Genomic DNA, 25,412 nt, shown 5'->3' on the forward strand with positions numbered 1-25,412 from the left:
TTTGTAGATGACATCGCCGAAGTCGAGGATCGGTAGGATAGTCAGTTTTACTAGGGTAAGCTTGGCGGCGTGAGTGAAGGAGGCTTTGTTGCGGAATAGAAAGCCGACTCTTGATTTGATTTTCGATTGGAGATGTTTGATATGAGTCTGGAAGGAGAGTTTGCAGTCTAGCCAGACACCTAGGTACTTATAGATGTCCACATATTCTAGGTCGGAACCATCCAGGGTGGTGATGCTAGTCGGGCATGCGGGTGCAGGCAGCAATCGGTTGAAAAGCATGCATTTGGTTTTACTAGCGTTTAAGAGCAGTTGGAGGCCACGGAAGGAGTGTTGTATGGCATTGAAGCTTGTTTGGAGGTTAGATAGCACAGTGTCCAATGACGGGCCGAAAGTATATAGAATGGTGTCGTCTGCGTAGAGGTGGATCAGGGAAACGCCCGCAGCAAGAGCAACATCATTGATGTATACAGAGAAAAGAGTTGGCCCGAGAATTGAACCCTGTGGCACCCCCATAGAGACTGCCAGAGGACCGGACAGCATGCCCTCCGATTTGACACACTGAACTCTGTCTGCAAAGTAATTGGTGAACCATGCAAGGCAGTCATCCGAAAAACCGAGGCTACTGAGTCTGCCGATGAGAATATGGTGATTGACAGAGTCTAAAGCCTTGGCAAGGTCAATGAAGACGGCTGCACAGTACTGTCTTTTATCGATGGCGGTTATGATATCGTTTAGTACCTTGAGTGTGGCTGAGGTGCACCCGTGACCGGCTCGGAAACCAGATCTTACCATGCTAACCTTAGAGAGCAGTGTAAAGTGAAGTTTCCTCTTCTGTCTGTGTGTATTCTCAGTAGCAGTGTCCCTGACCAAGCCTTTGGCTCGTCTCTGTGACTGCCTCCCGACTCGTCCCTGCAACGCTGCATGAGATGTGACTAGATTCACCCAACTACAACAACACAGAGCCATGGAACAGTCCACATGGCCAGCAGTAATGACAGCCCAGAGTAGACACTGAAAAAAGCATACACTCTGTCCTCAACACACACTGCACTATAAAGCCCATGTACTAAAGTACTGTATACAGTTTGTAGAGATGATCTTATTTTGAGACAGTTTGCTACAGCAGGAAAATAATTCTGCAACAACAGGTAATGTGAATTATAATGATTTTTTTTGTAGGGGTTGATACATCTTTTCACAAGAGAAAATCAAGTTTCAAAGTAGAAATTACAAACTTCAGAAATATTTTTAAAACCTCAAATGCACTCCAAGTTTAACATTACCTGTGATCAAATTATGATCCTACATCTGTAGGGAAAGAACATCTGGCTTAATTTTTCCTGGTTTGGTACTGTATTGTACTGTAATAAATTAATAATGATACAAACAAGATAATGCATTAATATTTTCTAATGATAAATTGAGCATGTTGTAATGTGGTAACGATTAGTGGGATCAGTATATTAGGTTAACATGGGGTACAGGAGCTGGTTGTCTCCAGGTAAAGACAGAGCACAGTGAGGAGCGCTGCCTCTGTGCCTCAGACCCAGTAGATGCTTCATACTTCCTCATTTGAATTTCAAATCAGGGAAAAGCTACATGCTGTGCTCTGAAATCAACCTGGACTCAGGGGTAGACATAACATAGTTAATGTAAATCCGGGACACTCCAATTACTCCAACACTCCAACTGTTCCCCGGTAGGCCGTCATTGTAAATAAGAATTTGTTCTTAACTGACTTGCCTAGTTAAATAAAAGTTAAATGAAATAAAAACTAAAATTAGTATGGTATGTATTCATTTGTGGATGTCCATCATCCATTTCGTATAATATGTTATGAATTGTAATTTATACATTATGTTATGAATTGGAATTCCAATGATATGTTGCGAATTTGCAAATGTAGGATATGTTATGAATTCCAATTTGTTGTGGCTAATATTAGCTAGGTAGGTGGCTAAAGCTAACATTAGCTAGGTGGCTAACATTAGCGAGGCTAGGGGTTAGGATTGGGAGTTAGGCTAAAGGGTTAAGGCTAAAGGGTTAAGGTTAGAGTTAGGGTTAGGGGAAAGGTTAGCTAATATGCTAAGTAGTTGCAAAGTAGCTAAAAAGTAGTAAGTAGTGGCAAAGTTGCTAATTAGCTAAAGTTGATGAGATTCGAACACGCAAAGTCCACCCATCCACCATGACCCACCAACCTACTTTAGTTTTTTCCTTAAGTAACCTTCTGTCTTGTCTAACCATACCAAATGTAACATATCATACTAATTTGAGTGTCCTGGATATACATTTACTATGTTACATCTAGTATATAAGGCCAGGCTGCTGAAATTCCAGCAGCACCCTCAAGCACCTAACAAACACACACACACACACAGTTCAAGTAACACACACACTATGACAAACTCTTGTATCTGCATGACCCCTGGGTGAGACAGACACAGATGTGCCCCATGTTTGCCAGACAGACATACAGCAGCATAGAGACAGACAGAGAGACAGACAGTTCTCTGTCTGGAGAGTGGTGTGATGCAATGTCACCCCAGCAGTTATCTTCCGTCCAAGTCTCTCAGTAGGCAGGCATCAGGCAGTGCTCTGGGATGGTGAGATCTAAACTGGAACAGGAGTGTTCCAGCCTTAATGTTAACAACCCTTTAAGGCTGCTGCCTGTATAGGCTAGATGACAGACAGCTGTGCCTGAGAGAGGGATTTAACACAAACAAACTCCAAAAATAAGATGACGATTATAGGGATGGAGCAATAAAAGTATACTTAGTGCTGATGGCTGAAGAGCTAAAGATCTAATAGAGAACATGTGACAAACTCATTCCACTGAGAGCCAAGTGTCTGTGGGTCTTCACACCACCCTTGTATTTGATTGAGGAATTATGGTCACTAATTAGTAAGGAACTCACCTGGTTGTCTAGGTCTTAATTGAAAAACAAAAAACTTGCAGAAACTGCCCTCTGTGGAATTTGACACCCCTGTAATAGAGATTAACTATCATAGCCTAGTTCCAGTTTTCAGAGCCAAACAAAAAGAGGATATATGTCAGTGGAGGCTGCTTAGTGGAGAACGGCTCATAATAAATGCTGGAACGGAGCGAATGGAATGGAATCAAACACATGGAAACTTTTTGTTGTACAAAAACTGTTTGTTGTATTTGAGACCCTTCCACTTGCTCCTGCTATTACCATAAGCCACTCCTCCCCAATTAAGGTGCCACCAACCTCCTGTGGATAGCTGATTGAATCAAGAGATAAAAAACTTGACTACATGTATTTGCAAGGCAGATGGTCATTTGATGAGGCTTTACTTGGTGAGATGTTTTGGTACGCATTCTTCACATAACTGGCTCACAGGAAGGCAATTAAAACAAACGGTATTTCATAATATACTTGGTTTAATTAGCCAAGTTCGGAAAATGAAATGGCTACTTTGTTCTAAAGGTTGCAGCATTAATCCAATCCTGCGTTGTTCAAATTCAAGGAGAGAAGACAACAGCTATCAAAATATCAACATGCCATTCAATCTAAAATGATAGTTTTTTTGTACAAAAACAACCACAAAACTTATACTTTGGACAACCACAAAAGCTGTCCAAAGTCAGCGCCTGCATAAAAATATGAATTCCAGTAGCAAACTGTTCACAACTGTCACAATCTGATTGCCGCCGTCAGATAGGATGCAACAGTAATGGAGAATACAGCCCTATGGAGAGAACCATGGAGCTTCATGAAGAGGTCAAGAGGTCAAATTTCCACTGAACACAGAACCATAACAGTTTTTCCCCTATATTAATTTAGCAGTGGCGGGCTTCCACTGCTAAATCATTGCCGCCACTCAAAAAAATATGATTTCAAATATTTTATTTATTTTGGAAGATAATTCTCAGGATGTTACAATGTTTTCAGTGTAAACATAAATGACCAAAACCAGATATGAATTATGTAGAAAAGATAAATAAGTGATAATGCCAGAGAAGCCGGTGTTTGGAGGATATATTGGCATGGGTGTGTTATGCAACAGGTTACCAACATATTCAAATAATGATTGACATATTTTCAGAAAATATTATATTTTTCTGAATTTATTTGTACTATTTCATTCATTCATGAGATATAGTCTGGACACAAATGTTATGTTGCTCCCCAAGCCCTCTGGTCGTTAGTTCTATTGGTTCGGTTTCCAGAGACACGACCCAGTCGTTAAGGCTTTTTGTTCTGCATCTATGGACACGGCCCAGTTGTTTGATCTAAATGTTCCATTGCCATACTGGCTGACATCGTTCTTATCCCTTGCTTGCTAGCTTACAGTCATGTCAAACAGTGCAGCCAGAATAACAGCAAAGTAGCCGCATTTGAGTTTGTTTAAGCTGTTTTCTAGTGACATTTATTTAGATACATCTATAACAATGAGGCGCGATTTCACCTGGCATAGAAAATGTGCTCTCTTGTCAGGACACTGTTGTTAAGAGGAGCTAGCCAACAAAACAGCTAACACAATCACTTCAAACTGAAGCTGGAAAGACTGCAAACTAGCTGCATTTAGTTTTGTTTGACCTGTTTTCTATTGACATTTCTTTGTATAGGTCCATAAAAATTATGACAGCTGATTCATTATTTTGACTGACTGAGAAAAGCTGTCTGTCTGTCTGTCTCTGTCTGTCTCATCCTGGCTCCCAACACGTTCATTACTGTTACTTCCGGCGCCGACAGAGATGGCCGCCTCGCTTCGCGTTCCTAGGAAACTATGCAGTTTTTTGTTTTTTTAAGTGTTATTTCTTACATTGGTACCCCAGGTCATCTTAGGTTTCATTACATACAGTCGAGAAGAACTACTGAACATAAGAGCAGCGTAAACTCACCACCAGTACGACCAAAAATATGACTTTCACGAAGCGGATCCTGTGTTCTGCCTTTCACCCAGGACAACGGAATGGATCCCAGCCGGCGACCCCAAAAAACGACTTTGTAAAAGGGGGAAACGAAGCGGTCTTCTGGTCAGACTCCGGAGACGGGCACATCGTGCACCACTCCCTAGCATTCTTCTCGCCAATGTCCAGTCTCTTGACAACAAGGTTGATGAAATCCGAGCAAGGGTAGCATTCCAGAGGGACATCAGAGACTGTAACGTTCTTTGCTTCACGGAAACATGGCTCACTGGAGAGACGCTATCGGAGTCGGTGCAGCCAGCTGGTTTCTCCACGCATCGCGCCGACAGAAACAAACATCTTTCTGGTAAGAAGAGGGGCGGGGGCGTATGCTTCATGGTTAACGTGACGTGGTGTGGCCACAACAACATACAGGAACTCAAGTCCTTCTGTTCACCTGATTTAGAATTCCTCACAATCAAATGTCGACGCATTATCTACCAAGGGAATTCTCTTCGATTATAATCACAGCCGTATATATTCCCCCCCAAGCAGACACATCGATGGCTCTGAACTAACTTTATTTGACTCTTTGCAAACTGGAATCCATATATCCGGAGGCTGCATTCATTGTAGCTGGGGATTTTAACAAGGCTAATCTGAAAACCAGACTCCCTAAATTGTATCAGCATATCGATTGCGCAACCAGGGCTGGAAAAACCTTGGATCATTGCTATTCTAACTTCCGCGACGCATATAAGGCCCTGCCCCGCTCTCCTTTCAGAAAAGCTGACCACGACTCCATTTTGTTGATCCCTGCCTACAGACAGAAACTAAAACAAGAAGCTCCCGCGCTGAGGTCTGTTCAACGCTGGTCCGACCAATCTGATTCCACACTCCAAGACTGCTTCCATCACGTGGACTGGGATATGTTTCGTATTGCGTCAGACAACAACATTGACGAATACGCTGATTCGGTGAGCGAGTTCATTAGAACGTGCATTGAAGATGTCGTTCCCATAGCAACGATTAAAACATTCCCAAACCAGAAACCGTGGATTGATGGCAGCATTCGCATGAAACTGAAAGCGCGAACCACTGCTTTTAATCAGGTGACCGGAAACATGACCGAATACAAACAGTGTAACTATTCCCTCCGCAAGGCAATCAAACAAGCTAAGCATCAGTATAGAGACAAATTAGAATCTCAATTCAACGGCTCAGACACAAGAGGTATGTGGCAGGGTCTACAGTCAATCACGGACTACAAAAAGAAAACCAGCCCCGTCACGGACCAGGATGTCTTGCTCCCAGGCAGACTAAATAACTTTTTTGCCCGCTTTGAGGACAATACAGTGCCACTGACACGGCCCGCAACTAAAACATGCGGACTCTCACTGCAGCCGACGTGAGGAAAACATTTAAACGTGTCAACCCTCGCAAGGCTGCAGGCCCAGACGGCATCCCCAGCCGCACCCTCAGAGCATGCGCAGACCAGCTGGCTGGTGTGTTTACGGACATATTCAATCAATCCCTATCCCAGTCTGTTGTTCCCACATGCTTCAAGAGGGCCACCATTGTTCCTGTTCCCAAGAAAGCTAAGGTAACTGAGCTAAATGACTACCACCCCGTAGCACTCACTTCCGTCATCATGAAGTGCTTTGAGAGTCTAGTCAAGGACCATATCACCTCCACCCTACCAAACACCCTAGACCCACTCCAATTTGCTTACCGCCCAAATAGGTCCACAGACGATGCAATCTCAACCACACTGCACACTGCCCTAACCCATCTGGACAAGAGGAATGAATACCTGTGTGAGAATGCTGTTCATCGACTACAGCTCGGCATTTAACACCATAGTGCCCTCCAAGCTCGTCATCAAGCTCGAGACCCTGGGTCTCGACCCCGCCCTGTGCAACTGGGTACTGGACTTCCTGACGGGCCGCCCCCAGGTGGTGAGGGTAGGCAACAACATCTCCACCCCGCTGATCCTCAACACTGGGGCCCCACAAGGGTGCGTTCTGAGCCTTCTCCTGTACTCCCTGTTCACCCACGACTGCGTGGCCACGCACGCCTCCAACTCAATCATCAAGTTTGTGGACGACACAACAGTGGTAGGCTTGATTACCAACAACGACGAGACGGCCTACAGGGAGGAGGTGAGGGCCCTTGGAGTGTGGTGTCAGGAAAATAACCTCACACTCAACGTCAACATAACTAAGGAGATGATTGTGGACTTCAGGAAACAGCAGAGGGAACACCCCCCTATCCACATCGATGGAACAGTAGTGGAGAGGGTAGTAAGTTTTAAGTTCCTCGGCGTACACATCACAGACAAACTGAATTGGTCCACCCACACAGACAGCATAGTGAAGAAGGCGCAGCAGCGCCTCTTCAACCTCAGGAGGCTGAAGGAATTTGGCTTGTCACCAAAAGCACTCACAAACTTCTACAGATCGAGAGCATCCTGTCGGGCTGTATCACCGCCTGATACGGCAACTGCTCCGCCCACAACCGTAAGGCTCTCCAGAGGGTAGTGAGGTCTGCACAACGCATCACTACCTGCCCTCCAGGACACCTACACCACCCGATGTCACAGGAAGGCCATAAAGATCATCAAGGACAACAACCACCCGAGCCACTGCCTGTTCACCCCGCTATCATCCAGAAGGCGAGGTCAGTACAGGTGCATCAAAGCTGGTACCGAGTGACTGAAAAACAGCTTCTATCTCAAGGCCAGACTGTTAAACAGCCACCACTAACATTGAGTGGCTGTTGCCAACACACTGACTCAACTCCAGCCACTTTAATAATGGGAATTGATGGGAAATGATGTAAATATATCACTAGCCACTTTAAACAATGCTACCTAATATAATGTTTACATACCCTACATTATTCATCTCATATGTAAACGTATATACTGTACTCTAAATCATCTACTGCATCTTTATGTAATAGATGTATCACTAGCCACTTTTAACTATGCCACTTTGTTTACATACTCATCTCATATGTATATACTGCACTCAATACCATCTACTGTATCTTGCCTATGCCGCTCTGTACCATCACTCATTCATATATCTTTATGTACATATTCTTTATCCCCTTACACTTGTGTGTATAAGGTAGTAGTTTTGGAATTGTTAGCTAGATTACTGTTGGTTATTACTGCATTGTCGGAACTAGAAGCACAAGCATTTCGCTACACTCGCATTAACATCTGCTAACCATGTGTATGTGACAAATACAATTTGATTTGATTTGTTTTGACAGCTGGAGATCAAATTTCAATATTGAAACGTTGTTCCAAATGTTGGAGAGTCAGCTGTTGAAAGCCAAATGCTAAAAATGGGAGATAATGTCGAGATGCTTTTTATAGTGGAGATCAAGTTTATAAATTGCCTGGCTGGGCTGATGAGATAGTGGATTGCCCATTGAGATGGAACAGAGTAAATAGGCATTTCAAAGTCATAGCTTTAGCCAGTGGTAACTTGTAGAATAGACATTGAATGGAATGTGATTTTAACCAATAAGCATTCAGGATTAGACCCACCCGTTGTATAATAGAGCTACAGTATATACACCTTCCAATATTGAGCTGCACCCCCCATAATTTTTACCCTCAGAACAGCCTCAATATCCTCTCCTCTACCTATCCTCTGGCTATCCTCTCCTCTACCTGTCCTCTGGTTATCCTCTCCTCTACCTATCCTCTGGTTATCCTCTCCTAAACCTGTCCTCTGGCTATCAACTACTCTACCTATCCTCTGGCTATCCTCTCCTCTACCTATCCTCTGGTTATCCTCTCCTAAACCTATCATCTGGTTATCCTCTCCTAAACCTATCCTCTGGCTATCTTGTCCTCTACCTGTCCTCTGGCTATCCTCTCCTCTACCTATCCACTGGTTATCCTCTCCTAAACCTATCCTCTGGCTATCATCTCCTATACCTATCCTCTGGCTATTGTCTCCTGTACCTATCCTCTGGCTATCATCTCCTCTATCTATCCTCTGGCTATCCTCTCCTCTACCTGTCCTCTGGCTATCCTCTCCTCTACCTATCCTCTGACTATCCTCTCCTCTACCTATCCTCTGGCCATCCTCTCCTCTGGCTATGCTCTCCTCTACCTATCTTCTGACTATCCTCTCCTCTACCTATCCTCTGACTATCCTCTCCTCTACCTATCCTCTGACTATCCTCTCCTCTACCTATCCTCTGGCTATCCTCTCCTCTACCTGTCCTCTGACTATCCTCTCCTCTACCTATCCTCTGACTATCCTCTCCTCTACCTATCCTCTGGCTATCCTCCTGTACCTATCCTCTGGCTATCATCTCCTCTATCTATCCTCTGGCTATCCTCTCCTCTACCTGTCCTCTGGCTATCCTCTCCTCTACCTATCCTCTGACTATCCTCTCCTCTACCTATCCTCTGGCTATCCTCTCCTCTGGCTATGCTCTCCTCTACCTATCTTCTGACTATCCTCTCCTCTACCTATCCTCTGACTATCCTCTCCTCTACCTATCCTCTGACTATCCTCTCCTCTACCTATCCTCTGGCTATCCTCTCCTCTACCTGTCCTCTGACTATCCTCTACCTATCCTCTGACTATCCTCTACCTATCCTCTGACTATCCTCTCCTCTACCTATCCTCTGGCTATCCTCTCCTCTACCTATCCTCTGACTATCCTCTACCTATCCTCTGACTATCCTCTACCTATCCTCTGACTATCCTCTCCTCTACCTATCCTCTGGCTATCCTCTCCTCTACCTATCCTCTGGCTATCCTTTTCCTATCCTCTGACTATCCTCTACCTATCCTCTGACTATCCTCTCCTCTACCTATCCTCTGGCTATCCTCTCCTCTACCTATCCTCTGGCTATCATCTCCTCTACCTATCCTCTGGCTATCCTCTCCTCCACCTGTCCTCTGGCTATCCTCTCCTTGACCTATCCTCTGGTTATCCTCTCCTCTACCTATCCTCTGGTTATCCTCTCCTCTACCTATCCTCTGACTATCCTCTCCTCTACCTATCATCTGGCTATCCTCTCCTCTGGCTATGCTCTCCTCTACCTGTCCTCTGGCTATCATTTCCTCAACCTATCCTCTGGCTATCATCTCCTCTACCTATCCTCTGGCTATCATATCCTCTACCTATCCTCTGGCTATCATCTCCTCTACCTATCCTCTGGCTATCCTCTCCTCTACCTGTCCTCTGGTTATCCTCTCCTCTACCTATCCTCTGGCTATCATCTCCTCTACCTATCCTCTGGCTATCCTCTCCTCTACCTATTCTCTACCTATCATCTCCTTTACCTATCCTCTGGTTATCCTCTCCTCTACCTATCCTCTGGTTATCCTCTCCTAAACCTATCCTCTGGCTATCAGCTACTCTACCTATCCTCTGACTATCCTCTCCTCTACCTATCCTCTGACTATCCTCTCCTCTACCTATCCTCTGGCTATCATATCCTCTACCTATCCTCTGGCTATCATCTCCTCTACCTATCCTCTGGCTATCCTCTCCTCCACCTGTCCTCTGGCTATCCTCTCCTTGACCTATCCTCTGGTTATCCTCTCCTCTACCTATCCTCTGGTTATCCTCTCCTCTACCTATCCTCTGGCTATCCTCTCCTCTACCTATCCTCTGACTATCCTCTACCTATCCTCTGACTATCCTCTACCTATCCTCTGACTATCCTCTCCTCTACCTATCCTCTGGCTATCCTCTTCTCTACCTATCCTCTGGCTATCCTCTTCCTATCCTCTGACTATCCTCTCCTCTACCTATCCTCTGGCTATCCTCTCCTCTACCTATCCTCTGGCTATCATCTCCTCTACCTCTCCTCTGGCTATCCTCTCCTCCACCTGTCCTCTGGCTATCCTCTCCTCTACCTGTCCTCTGGCTATCCTCTCCTCTACCTATCCTCTGACTATCCTCTCCTCTACCTATCCTCTGGCTATCCTCTCCTCTGGCTATGCTCTCCTCTACCTATCTTCTGACTATCCTCTCCTCTACCTATCCTCTGACTATCCTCTCCTCTACCTATCCTCTGGCTATCCTCTCCTCTACCTGTCCTCTGACTATCCTCTACCTATCCTCTGACTATCCTCTCCTCTACCTATCCTCTGGCTATCCTCTCCTCTACCTATCCTCTGACTATCCTCTACCTATCCTCTGACTATCCTCTACCTATCCTCTGACTATCCTCTCCTCTACCTATCCTCTGGCTATCCTCTCCTCTACCTATCCTCTGGCTATCCTCTTCCTATCCTCTGACTATCCTCTACCTATCCTCTGACTATCCTCTCCTCTACCTATCCTCTGGCTATCCTCTCCTCTACCTATCCTCTGGCTATCATCTCCTCTACCTATCCTCTGGCTATCCTCTCCTCCACCTGTCCTCTGGCTATCCTCTCCTTGACCTATCCTCTGGTTATCCTCTCCTCTACCTATCCTCTGGTTATCCTCTCCTCTACCTATCCTCTGACTATCCTCTCCTCTACCTATCATCTGGCTATCCTCTCCTCTGGCTATGCTCTCCTCTACCTGTCCTCTGGCTATCATTTCCTCAACCTATCCTCTGGCTATCATCTCCTCTACCTATCCTCTGGCTATCATATCCTCTACCTATCCTCTGGCTATCATCTCCTCTACCTATCCTCTGGCTATCCTCTCCTCTACCTGTCCTCTGGTTATCCTCTCCTCTACCTATCCTCTGGCTATCATCTCCTCTACCTATCCTCTGGCTATCCTCTCCTCTACCTATTCTCTACCTATCATCTCCTTTACCTATCCTCTGGTTATCCTCTCCTCTACCTATCCTCTGGTTATCCTCTCCTAAACCTATCCTCTGGCTATCAGCTACTCTACCTATCCTCTGAATATCCTCTCCTCTACCTATCCTCTGACTATCCTCTCCTAAACCTATCCTCTGGATATCCTCTCCTAAACCTATCCTCTGGCTATCCTCTCCTCTACCTATCCTCTGACTATCCTCTACCTATCCTCTGACTATCCTCTACCTATCCTCTGACTATCCTCTCCTCTACCTATCCTCTGGCTATCCTCTCCTCTACCTATCCTCTGACTATCCTCTACCTATTCTCTGACTATCCTCTCCTCTACCTATCCTCTGACTATCCTCTCCTCTACCTATCCTCTGGCTATCATATCCTCTACCTATCCTCTGGCTATCATCTCCTCTACCTATCCTCTGGCTATCCTCTCCTCCACCTGTCCTCTGGCTATCCTCTCCTTGACCTATCCTCTGGCTATCCTCTCCTCCACCTGTCCTCTGGCTATCCTCTCCTTGACCTATCCTCTGGCTATGCTCTCCTCTACCTCTCCTCTGGCTATCCTCTCCTCCACCTGTCCTCTGGCTATCCTCTCCTCTACCTGTCCTCTGGCTATCCTCTCCTCTACCTATCCTCTGACTATCCTCTCCTCTACCTATCCTCTGGCTATCCTCTCCTCTGGCTATGCTCTCCTCTACCTATCTTCTGACTATCCTCTCCTCTACCTATCCTCTGACTATCCTCTCCTCTACCTATCCTCTGACTATCCTCTCCTCTACCTATCCTCTGGCTATCCTCTCCTCTACCTGTCCTCTGACTATCCTCTACCTATCCTCTGACTATCCTCTCCTCTACCTATCCTCTGGCTATCCTCTCCTCTACCTATCCTCTGACTATCCTCTACCTATCCTCTGACTATCCTCTCCTCTACCTATCCTCTGGCTATCCTCTCCTCTACCTATCCTCTGGCTATCCTCTTCCTATCCTCTGACTATCCTCTCCTCTACCTATCCTCTGGCTATCCTCTCCTCTACCTATCCTCTGGCTATCATCTCCTCTACCTATCCTCTGGCTATCCTCTCCTCCACCTGTCCTCTGGCTATCCTCTCCTTGACCTATCCTCTGGTTATCCTCTCCTCTACCTATCCTCTGGTTATCCTCTCCTCTACCTATCCTCTGACTATCCTCTCCTCTACCTATCATCTGGCTATCCTCTCCTCTGGCTATGCTCTCCTCTACCTGTCCTCTGGCTATCATTTCCTCAACCTATCCTCTGGCTATCATCTCCTCTACCTATCCTCTGGCTATCATATCCTCTACCTATCCTCTGGCTATCATCTCCTCTACCTATCCTCTGGCTATCCTCTCCTCTACCTGTCCTCTGGTTATCCTCTCCTCTACCTATCCTCTGGCTATCATCTCCTCTACCTATCCTCTGGCTATCCTCTCCTCTACCTATTCTCTACCTATCATCTCCTTTACCTATCCTCTGGTTATCCTCTCCTCTACCTATCCTCTGGTTATCCTCTCCTAAACCTATCCTCTGGCTATCAGCTACTCTACCTATCCTCTGAATATCCTCTCCTCTACCTATCCTCTGACTATCCTCTCCTAAACCTATCCTCTGGATATCCTCTCCTAAACCTATCCTCTGGCTATCCTCTCCTCTACCTATCCTCTGACTATCCTCTACCTATCCTCTGACTATCCTCTACCTATCCTCTGACTATCCTCTCCTCTACCTATCCTCTGGCTATCCTCTCCTCTACCTATCCTCTGACTATCCTCTACCTATTCTCTGACTATCCTCTCCTCTACCTATCCTCTGACTATCCTCTCCTCTACCTATCCTCTGGCTATCATATCCTCTACCTATCCTCTGGCTATCATCTCCTCTACCTATCCTCTGGCTATCCTCTCCTCCACCTGTCCTCTGGCTATCCTCTCCTTGACCTATCCTCTGGTTATCCTCTCCTCTACCTATCCTCTGGTTATCCTCTCCTCTACCTATCCTCTGACTATCCTCTCCTCTACCTATCCTCTGGTTATCCTCTCCTCTACCTATCCTCTGACGATCCTCTCCTCTACCTATCATCTGGCTATCCTCTCCTCTGGCTATGCTCTCCTCTACCTGTCCTCTGGCTATCATTTCCTCAACCTATCCTCTGGCTATCATCTCCTCTACCTATCCTCTGGCTATCATATCCTCTACCTATCCTCTGGCTATCATCTCCTCTACCTATCCTCTGGCTATCCTCTCCTCTACCTGTCCTCTGGTTATCCTCTCCTCTACCTATCCTCTGGCTATCATCTCCTCTACCTATCCTCTGGCTATCCTCTCCTCTACCTATTCTCTACCTATCATCTCCTTTACCTATCCTCTGGTTATCCTCTCCTCTACCTATCCTCTGGTTATCCTTTCCTAAACCTATCCTCTGGCTATCAACTACTCTACCTAGCCTCTGACTATCCTCTCCTCTACCTATCCTCTGACTATCCTCTCCTAAACCTATCCTCTGGATATCCTCTCCTAAACCTATCCTCTGGCTATCCTCTCCTCTACCTATCCTCTGACTATCCTCTACCTATCCTCTGACTATCCTCTACCTATCCTCTGACTATCCTCTCCTCTACCTATCCTCTGGCTATCCTCTCCTCTACCTATCCTCTGACTATCCTCTACCTATCCTCTGACTATCCTCTACCTATCCTCTGACTATCCTCTCCTCTACCTATCCTCTGGCTATCCTCTCCTCTACCTATCCTCTGACTATCCTCTACCTATCCTCTGACTATCCTCTCTCTATCCTCTGACTATCCTCTCCTCTACCTATCCTCTGGCTATCCTCTCCTCTACCTATCCTCTGGCTATCCTCTTCCTATCCTCTGACTATCCTCTACCTATCCTCTGACTATCCTCTCCTCTACCTATCCTCTGGCTATCCTCTCCTCTACCTATCCTCTGACTATCTTCTCCTCTACCTATCCTCTGACTATCCTCTCCTCTACCTATCCTCTGACTATCCTCTCCTCTACCTATCCTCTGGCTATCCTCTCCTCTGGACCCCTTTATATTCCTCGTCTTTATTTTCACAAGGTTTCAAAGCGTTCCACAGGGATGCTGACCCATGTTGACTCCAATGCTTCCAACAGTTGTGTCAAGTTGGATGGAAGTCTTTGTATGGTGGACCATTCTTGATACCCATATGAAACTGTTGGGCGGGAAAAACCCAGCAGTATTGCAGTTCTTGACACAAAGTGCGCCTGTCACCTACTACCATACCCCATTCAAAGGCACTTACATTTTTTGTCTTGCCCATTCAACCTCTGAATGGCACACATACACAATCCATTTCTCAATTGTCTCAATGCTTAAAAATCCTTATTTAACCTGTCTCCTCCCCTTCATCTACAGTGATTGAAGTGGATTTAACAAGTGACATAAATAAGGGATCATAGTTTTGACCTGGATTCACCTGGACAGCAATGTTTCCTCTAAGCTGCGGATGTGCGCTTAGTGCAGAAGAAATATCAGCTCGCCCAGAGAAGCACAAGATTAAACTTAATTTAACTTTCTAGAGTTTTCCCTGCAACGTTTCCCTTTATGGTGGGAATTGTGATGAAATCAATGCAATGTTAGCCTCTTTCAATGCAACATGCCGAAACAAAACAAACTATGCAAGACTTAACATTTTATCTTTATTTAAATAGGCAAGTCAGTTAAGAACAAATTCTTATTTTCAATGATAGCCTAGGAACAGGGGGTTAACTGCCTTGTTCAGAACAACAGATTTGTATCTTGTCAGCTCAGGGATTCGATCTTGCAACCTTTCGGCTCTCACCACTAGGCTACCTGCCAGCTACCTGCTGCTCCAATATGCAAAACGAACCAAGAGATGTTGTCGTAGGCATGACTCAGGCACATACAGGCATGACTCAGGCACATATTCTACACAGACCTAATTTGTCTGATTCTCTGTAATAATGGTATGAGAATAATTAGGCATTTTATGTTCTAAAGCGGTTTCTTGCATCAAACAACAAAACAACACTACCTCCCCCCCCTAATCCTAGGGAAAACAGTGCACAACCAAATCACTGAACCTGACCAATGAGCATGTCCACTGTATCAGTGTGACACACATTACAAAGTTTGTGTTGGTTAAAAACACTGAAGAGTTGTTCACCTTTTACAAGAACGCCAACTGTGACATTATTATTGAAGCTTCTGATCTGAAACAGATCTTATGTGTTTGAAAACAGAAGGGGCTCAGAAGCAGGGGTGCAACTTTAACTTGGGACGGGGGGGACATGTCCCCCCACATTCTGAAATTGCATTTTTGTCCCCCCCAGTTTCATCATTGGAATGTGATACAAAACGAGGTAACGGTGTGCTTTAGGACCATGTGGACGCCTCTGAGCAGGCTGTTTGGAGTATTTATATTTGTAAAAATACAAATATTTGTTTTGCCCCTCCTCACTTCTTAATAAACTAAAGTTGCTCCCCTGCTCAGAAGCATCATGGTGAGAGGTGAGACCACTTCCATACATGGACCTGCCTGAGCATGTGGCGTAACAGTCTTCTGAATGTTTATTTCATTTAACTTCTACCAGATGCTTATTGTACTCCCTCACAGTGTGCTGTTTGTAGGAATACTTTTTTGGTGTGATTATCTGGATATATATATATATCTGGATCTGGATATATATATATATATATATATATATATATATATATAAATAATAATAACAATCAGTGATTAGTTATTGGTGATGTCAGTCACTCAATATTATGTCCACAGGTCATAGAAATGCCTTTCAGAAACTTTAAACACATGTAATGGGAAGACTCGGCTTGGGAATGCCTGACTGAACATACCCCTGAAGGTGTTTGTGTGTTTCTGAGAGGGTGTGATGTGGGACCATGTGTGCCGTTTGGATCAGTGTCTTAGCGCGTTATGCATACAGCCACGTGTCTGTTTATGACTGTCTGTGTGTGTATGTGTGTGCTTGTGTGCGTGTGTGTGTGTGTGTGTGTGTGTGTGTGTGTGTGTGTGTGTGTGTGTGTGTGTGTGTGTGTGTGTGTGTGTGTGTGTGTGTGTGTGTGTGTGTGTGTGTGTGTGTGTGTGTGTGTGTGTGTGTGTGTGTGTGTGTGTGTGTGTGCATAAGCATCAATCAATCTGAGTGTGGGTGCATTGTGTGAGATGGGAGTGTCTGGGGAGAATCAGGCAATTGGACTGGGGTAAATAAGTGGACTGGGGTAAATAAAATAATAAATAAAGGGGCTATCAAACACTGGGATCAATCACGCACCCCTCTGATCCAGAGTCATGGGATTCGGTCATGGGAAAACCCAAGCCTACTTGATGGTAATAGTGCTGACTGTTGCCCCTAGTGGCCGGATTTGAAGGCATTTCCCGACATCCTCAAGACATGGATAGATATCCAATTTCGAAGTCCCTCTTGAGTGATCTGCCTGATGGGATAGCTGCACTATATAATGACAGGGCTGAATTAAACAGAAACAGAGCACTATACAGCATCTTCCTTGAGGTAAACATGAAGGTGAGTGAGAGGGTTTATGGTCAGTAAGAGTGTGTGTGATTCAAGCCATCGGTCCACCCTGGTACGCAGGCTTAACATAGGGATGCATAGTGCAGAGGTAAGCCACATTACTGGACAGGGATTTTAATGCCCGATGAAACTTATGATAAAGATGAAAGCACTTTGTGAGCAATAGTATGCCAGTATATCTGGCAATATATTCAACATAAGTGCTCAAGGATTGACTGTCATCATGGATCTGAATTCACTCTCCTCCATGGGCAAAAAAGCGAGATGCCACCCACCTGAGTGGTCATATAACAGAATAAAACAGAATAAAACATAATAGAATAGAATAGGATATAATAGAATAGAATATTATAGAATATAATTTAATAAATGTGCTCCCTTCTGTCCACTGCATGGCCTCTATCCCCAGGAGGCTAACACTCAGCCTAAGGCTAAACAGGCTCCAGGCATAAGCACATATGCGGTCGCTTTGGGCCCCTGACCGCTAGGGGAACTCAGATCCGATTATTTTTTTGTTGTGCGTCTGCAGTTTTTCTCTTGTTTTGTCAGTCACTGACAGTCACTCAATTCGCCATGGCAGCTAACAATTTTTAGATTGGTAAATTAGTCTAGCCAGTTATCTAAAATTGTAGTAATCATGGCTGTATACCTAACCCGGCACACAGGGCATGTGGCCACGGGCCCCCCATTGATTTTGTTAGTCACTCTCACTCGGATATAATTAACATGTCATAAGTCATGGCAAAATGTGTAGAATGCAGGAAATTAGCTTTAAAACATTTCTCTCTGTCCCATGGTGAAATTAATACAATTGCATAACAATCACTAAATGTTCTCTCAGCCCCAAGGCAAAATGTTTAGAACTGCAGAAAGCTCGCTTTAAAACTGCAAAAATGTATCTCTGCCCCATGGTAAAATTGCATGAAATGTATTATAACATTTAGAAATTTCCTCTCCACCCCATGGCAAAATGCGTAGAACTGCAGAAAACCTGCTTTAAACTGCAACATTTTCTCTACACCTCATGGCAAAATGCGTAGAACTGCAGAAAACCTGCTTTAAACTGCAACATTTTCTCTACACCTCATGGCAAAATGCGTAGAACTGCAGAAAACCTGCTTTAAACTGCAACATTTTCTCTACACCTCATGGCAAAATGCGTAGAACTGCAGAAAACCTGCTTTAAACTGCAACATTTTCTCTACACCTCATGGCAAAATGCGTAGAACTGCAGAAAACCTGCTTTAAACTGCAACATTTTCTCTACACCTCATGGCAAAATGTGTAGAACTGCAGAAAACCTGCTTTAAACTGCAACATTTTCTCTACACCTCATGGCAAAATGCGTAGAACTGCAGAAAACCTGCTTTAAACTGCAACATTTTCTCTACACCTCATGGCAAAATGTGTAGAACTGCAGAAAACCTGCTTTAAACTGCAACATTTTCTCTACACCTCATGGCAAAATGTGTAGAACTGCAGAAAACCTGCTTTAAACTGCAACATTTTCTCTACACCTCATGGCAAAATGTGTAGAGTTGCAGGAAATTAACCTTAAAACGTAAATTTTTCCCTCCCCTGTCAAGAGGGAGCACACAAAAAAATGTTGCCCACTTGGTGGGGGGCGGAGGGGGGGGGGGGGGCAACCAAATCTTGCTTAGGGCCCCCAAAAGGCTAGAGCTGGCCCTGACTCCACTATGCCACACTGGGACACTGTAATACTAACACCAAATATGATCTTATTAGTTTTATTTCTTGTGTGTTTTTGTTCTACCTCATGTTATTTTTTGTGCTACATTTATATTGATTACTGCATTGTTGGGTTTGGAGCTTGCAAGAAAGATTTCACTGTACTTCTGCATGTGACATTGAAACTTGAAACTTGATCCAAACTGGGACACTGTGATACTGATATAGATATTGCTGTGTATGATCATCAACTTTTTATTCTCATTACTGGGAACGCCTATTACATCTAATTGACTTATTCTTCATTATTTGTGTTGGTCTACTAGCTTTATGTAACAACATGGCTATATGACTATCGTGGAGAATAAGTTAAGTTTGTTATTAAAGCTGTCAGTTGGGGCGAGGGCTGAGCAGAGGATGTGAGGGAAATAGCCGCGTCATTGACGCTACAAGTTGTGCCTCTGGAGCCCTAGAACCAATGACTGTATGCCTAGAACGCACCATGGAAATTGAGTATTCATTTATTTCGTATCACCTCATGCCACACACACATCGCCTTCACACAATGTCCCGACGACATGGGATATTATGAAAGGCCATGGGCATGTTCCACCATAAAGATCCCGAATCAAATGTGCTCTGTCCTTTTAGGGAGCGCAAATGCAGTCGTATGGAATGGAATTATTGCAGAATAGCCCAGCAATGACGTTCTCCCTTGCGAAATATTACATTGTGCTAGGCATTTCGCTCCAGCGTGCCTTTTACATAGTAACGTCACATCAAGAGGAAAAAACATAATATAACGGAATCCAGCATAGTTTACGAATGGCCTTTTAAAACATGTTATAATAAAACAATCAGGGATACATGTTTTACAGCCATGTGCAAGAATTTGTTTGGAAGTAAGGAGAGATTGTAACCTAATAAAAAAAACTATTCCCTATGATGAGATGGAAGCACCGCAAATATAAAATGTATTAATACAATGCTAAATGTTGCCACCTACCTTCAAGTCAAACACACATCCAGGTGTGGACTGTTGACGTTGTGCACCGCGGGCAAATCAATCCAATACTGCCTCTGCCCCGTCCTTATTCCCTGCTTTGAGGGAACAGCAGTATATGACGGAGTCAAGAGCTTCGAGCGAGTATGAGGAAGAGAAGGAGAGCGAAAGAGGGAGGAACGAAGGCTGGGAGTAGAGGAGAAAACGCGCAAGTCTCCGGATGTCAGCGAACAGCGAGCGCTTGCTTGCTTTTACTCCAAGCAGAGAACGGCCTTCAATTCACGTTACCTAACAACGATTTTGGCACTGCAATGGCTTTGATTTAATCATTGGCACAAAACAAACGCCTATCGAGGTACAATATGCAATGGCACAGTCTCTTTTCGAGTTCAGAAGATAATAATAAGCTTAGTGAAGTGGTCCATCACATCAAGACATGGACTTATTAATTGCTTAAATGTGACATAATCACCATTTATGTATAAACTTTGGCGGGACTATTGAGATAACATGCATTTATAGTCCTTCTTCTTGGTTAAAAAAAAAGAACACTATACTGGTCCAATTGATAAAAAGGAAAATATGTTGTTCTGTATTAAAGCAGCAATGCGTAACTTTTTGAGCTACCCAAACAAATTCACATAGAAATGTGATTTATAGATCTGTCGTTTTCATTGAAAGCAAGTCTAAGAAGCAGTAGATCTGTTCTATATGTGCTATTTCTATGCTCTGCTCACATTCTTATGTTTTGTATCTTTTACTTTTGGTTTTGTACACCAGCTTCTAACAGCTGAAAATACAATATTTTGGGTTATGGAAAATCTATTTAGATGGTACAATGATTCTCTACACTATACTTGCTTGTTTTGTTCCATAAACTGAAATTGGGCTATTAGAACTATTAGAATGTCTGCAACCAGGCAAAGCAGGATACATTTCAGCATAGTGCACCTTTAAGTCAGTCTATTGAAATAAACTGTTTTATGCCATGCATGATGTTCTCAGGTTTCAGTAAAGATGAAAACAGAGCAGACAGTAGACCTGTCATAGCCTACTCACTGGTTTAGATAATTCCATACTATCCCCTCTTTCTCTGAGCTGTAGATAGGCCTAATGTAAAGAATGATTTGCTGCCTTCTTTGCCTTCTCACTGATCTATGCTTCAAACTCCCCATGCCCCACAGACAGTAATAAGCATGCATCACTGAGTATGTTTACCTTCAAAAAGTACCAGTATCACTGTGGAAAAGTACAGCACCTGTCCAATCCGTGTGGCTGCGAGGGAGTGTGGTTACACTTGCAGTCAGCAGTGTCGTGTCTTTGGCTATGCCGGATTAAATGATATGACATGCTATTCTATAAAATAATTTCTCCGTAATTAATATTACCTGATTGACCTAATCATGTAAATGTAATTAACTAGAGAGTCAGGCACCACAAAATAATATTTATAGATCTGTTATCTTCCGAATAAACTCTTAAAGACCTAGTAATATTTTACATCAATAGCAGTCAATATTAATCGTCATCTTAATTCAGTCTCATCTGAAAGTTGTAAATTCTTGGTTATCTGCACGAACCCTGGTTAACATTTTGAATCAGCAATACAAAATTGGGTTTAATTATTTATTTACTAAATACCTAACTAATCACACAGAATTACACATACACATAATTAAATCATAACTTGATTACAAATTACATCATAAAGGGAAACGTCCCTGGCGGGCGGAAAAGATATGACAGCTTGTTACACAAAAGAAAAGGGGCTGGGTTTGAGTGAATGAGCAGGAAGACTGAGGAACAAAGGGCGAAGCTGTGCTATCGTAAATACAGTATCTTATGCATTCTAAATTACCGCCCATTTGGAACAGGAAAATGCAATAAATATTTACTCTGAGCTGCGCTTCAGTAGGTTGGTGGTAGATGGAAGGCCGTGTTGTCCAACCGAGTCCTTTGTCCTTTGAAGAATGTCTCTGGTTGTCAATTGGATACATTGTAGTAACGTCGTTGTGTGATAGACGGGATACTCTGTCTGTTCCTTCCTAACCCTCATTTGCAGCGGCTGTTGCTTACTCAACGGCTAGGAGGTATCACTTCTGTAGTGAATAAGAGTTCAAAGTTCACGCTGATGTTTGCTTCGTTCTGTAGTTATTATCTGAACCATTCTGACATTGGACCATCGTCCTCACGTCCTCGGAACAGGAGGTTATATTGTCGTCAAGGGCTTATATAGGAAGGGAGAGGACAGCGTGTTTGAAAAGTTTTATAGCCCATGTCTCTTCACAGGGGCGGGCCACTGATTGAGCAGAGCCCTATCTTATGAAAACCCAAATCTCACATTTTAGAAGCTAAAATCACATCTCATCCCATCATGAATAATTTCATATTAAAACGTTTAAATTGAACAACAATTCCATGTGAATCCGATAACTTCGATGTGTGAACTTTCCACTGTAGAGTTTATGTCATCTTATCATTGATGAGAACGTCTCAGATGACAATCGAACTGACATCATATTCATTCATTAAGTACCACCGCATATGTTCAATTGGTCGTATTATCAGAATATAGTTTATTTCCCCACAACTTCTGATGTTCCCAGAATCTCTATGTTAACCAAATAATTTTGCAAATGTAACCTTAGTAAGGTAGAGAGAGGAAAAAAGGGGGAAGAGGTATTTATGACTGTCATAAACCTATCCCCAGGCCAACGTCATGACAGCAGCAAGATGATGAAATCACCAGCTGTATACCACTGCACGTGTCAATACTGTATGTTATGCATGCAGTCAGTGAGAGTCCTGTCTCTCTCAATACAGATGTAAGATCTTAATTTGACCTGTTTCTCACAGCAGAAATATAATGGTGCAGCAACAGGAAATGTGAATTATAGTGTGGATTTTTTAGGGGTTGTTAGAGCAAAGTTTGACATTTTAAATCAAATCAAATCCAATTTTATTTGTCAAATACACGTGGTTAGCAGATGTTAATGCGAGTGTAGCAAAATGTTTGTGCTTCTAGTTCCGACAGTGCAGTAATATCTAAAAAGTAATCTAACAACATGGCGCCGGAGAGTGGCGCCGGAGAGTAGGGCTGCCGTCTTATCGGCTCTCAAACAATCATGCTATTTTGTTTGTTTTTTCATGTTGTTCGTAACTTGTTTTGTACACAATATTGATGCTACCGTCTCTTATGACCGAAAAGCGCCTCTGGACATCAGAATTGGGATTACTCAGCTCAAATTGGATGAGGAGTTCTTCTTCAATAAGTCGGCCGCGAGAGATATACTGCAGACACCCGACCAGGCCCGATCCCTGTGATTCGCTGGAGAAGGAAACAGAGATTTCGAGGCAAAAGATCCGGGTGCCTCGCGAGGATCAGGCGGCGAGTGGCTAATCTGCCCTTGCCTTCCATTCTGCTAGCTAACATTCAATCGCTGGAAAATAAATTAGACAAACTGAAAGCACATATATCCTACCAACTGGACATTAAAAACTGCAATATCTTATGTTTCACTGAGTTGTGGCTGAACAATGACATTAAGAACATACAGCTGGCGGGTTATACACTCTATCGTCAAGACAGAACAGCAGCCTCTGGTAAGACACGGGGCTGGGGCCAATGCATTTGTGTCAACAACAGCTGGTGAACAATATCTAAGGAAGTCTCAAAGTTTTGCTCTCCTGAGGTGGAGTAACTCATGATAAGCTGTAGACCACACTATCTACCTAGAGAGTTTTCAACAGTATTTTTCATAGCTGTCTACATACCACCACAGAGCGAAGTTGGCACTAAAACCGCGCTCAACAAGCTGTATTCCACCATAAGCAAACAGGAAAATGCTCACCCAGAGGTGGCGCTCCTGGTGGCTGGTGACTTTAATGCAGGGAAATTTAAATCATTTTTACCGAATTTCCAACAGCATGTTCAATGTGCAACCAGAGCGTACAAAGCTCTCCCTTGCCCTCCATTTGGCAAATCTGACCATGACTCCATCCTCCTGATTCCTGCTTACAAGCAAAAATTAAAGCAGGAAGCAACAGGGACTTGGTCTAAAAAAAAGTGGAGATGAAGCAGATGCTAAACTACAGGACTGTTTTGCTAGCACAGACTGGAATATGTTCCAGGATTCTTCCGATGGCACTGAGGAGTACATCACATCAGTCGCTAGCTTTATCAGTAAGTGCATCGTGGACGTTGTCCCCACAGTGACCGTACATACATTTCCCAACCAGAAGCCATTGATTACAGGCAACATTCGCACTGAGCTAAAGAGCAGAGCTGCCGCTTTCAAGGAGTGGGACTCTAACCCAGAAGCTTATAAGAAATCCCACTATGCCCTCCGACGAACCATCAAACAGGCAAAGCGTCAATACAGGGCTAAGTTCAAGTCGTACCACACCAACTCTGACGCTCGTCAGATGTGGCAGGGCTTGCAAACTATTATAGACTACAAAGAAAAGCACAACCGAGAGCTGCCCAGTGACACAAGCCTAGACACAAGCATAGACAAGCTAAATAACTTCTATGCTCGCTTCGAGGCAAGCAACACTGAAACATGCATGAGAGCATCAGCAGGTCCGGATGACTGTGTGATCACACTCTCCACAGCCGATGTGAGTAAGACCGGTTTAAACCGGTCAACATTCACAAGGCCGAGGGCCAGACGGATCACCGGGACGTGTACTCCGAGCATGTGCTGACCAACTGGTAAGTGTCTTCACTGACATTTTCAACCTCTCCCTGTCTGTCTGTAATACTGTACCAACATCTTTCAAGCAGACCACCATAGTCCCTGTGCCCAAGAACACTAAGGTAAACTGCCTAAATGACTACCGACCCATAGCACTCACATCTGTAGCCATGAAATGCTTTGAAAGGCTGGTCATGGCCCACATCAACCCCATTATCCCAGAAACCCTAGACCCACTCCAATTTGCATTTCGCCCAAACAGATCCAAAGATGTTGGAATCTCTATTGCACTCCACACTGCCCTTTCCCACCTGGACAAAAGGAACACCTATGTGAGAATGCTATTCCTTGACTACAGCTCAGCGTTCAACACCATAGTACCCTCAAAGCTCATCACTAGGCTAAGGACCCTGAGACTAAACACCTCCCTCTTGAACTGGATCCTACACTTCCTGATGAGCCGCCCCCAGGTTGTAAGGGTAGGTAACAACACGGTGGCCCCTCAAGGGTGTGTGCTCAGTCCCCTCCTGTACTCCCTGTTCCCTCATGACTGCACGGCCAGGCACAACTCCAACACCATCATTAAGTTTGCTGTTTGCTACACAACAGTGGTAGGCCTGATCACCGACAACAATGAGACAGACTATAGGGATGAGGTCAGAGACCTGACCATCTGGTGCAAGGACAACAACCTCTCCCTCATCGTGATCAAGACAAGAAGATGTGGGCTACAGGAAGATGTGGGCTACAGGCTACAGGTTGAGAGCTTC

At 44.3% G+C, this 25,412-nt stretch overlaps 1 protein-coding gene across 10 annotated transcripts in view; it reads right to left on the reverse strand.

The window, feature by feature from the left end:
* The window catches only part of LOC110494609 (band 4.1-like protein 1), a 185,058-nt gene extending 164,858 nt beyond the window's left edge, over nt 1-20,200 (reverse strand). For 4 of the 10 annotated variants that reach the window (XM_036950702.1, XM_036950700.1, XM_036950706.1 and 1 more), the window contains exon 1: nt 19,949-20,200. The gene's annotated coding sequence lies outside the window, so the exon portion shown is untranslated. The remainder of the gene's footprint in view (nt 1-19,948) is intronic. The other 6 variants (XM_036950703.1, XM_036950705.1, XM_036950699.1 and 3 more) reach the window with 3 other exon arrangements.
* Between the last annotated feature and the right edge of the window lie 5,212 nt (nt 20,201-25,412).

The sequence above is a fragment of the Oncorhynchus mykiss genome, chromosome 17 (assembly GCF_013265735.2).
Source record: "Oncorhynchus mykiss isolate Arlee chromosome 17, USDA_OmykA_1.1, whole genome shotgun sequence".
NCBI lineage: Eukaryota > Metazoa > Chordata > Actinopteri > Salmoniformes > Salmonidae > Oncorhynchus > Oncorhynchus mykiss.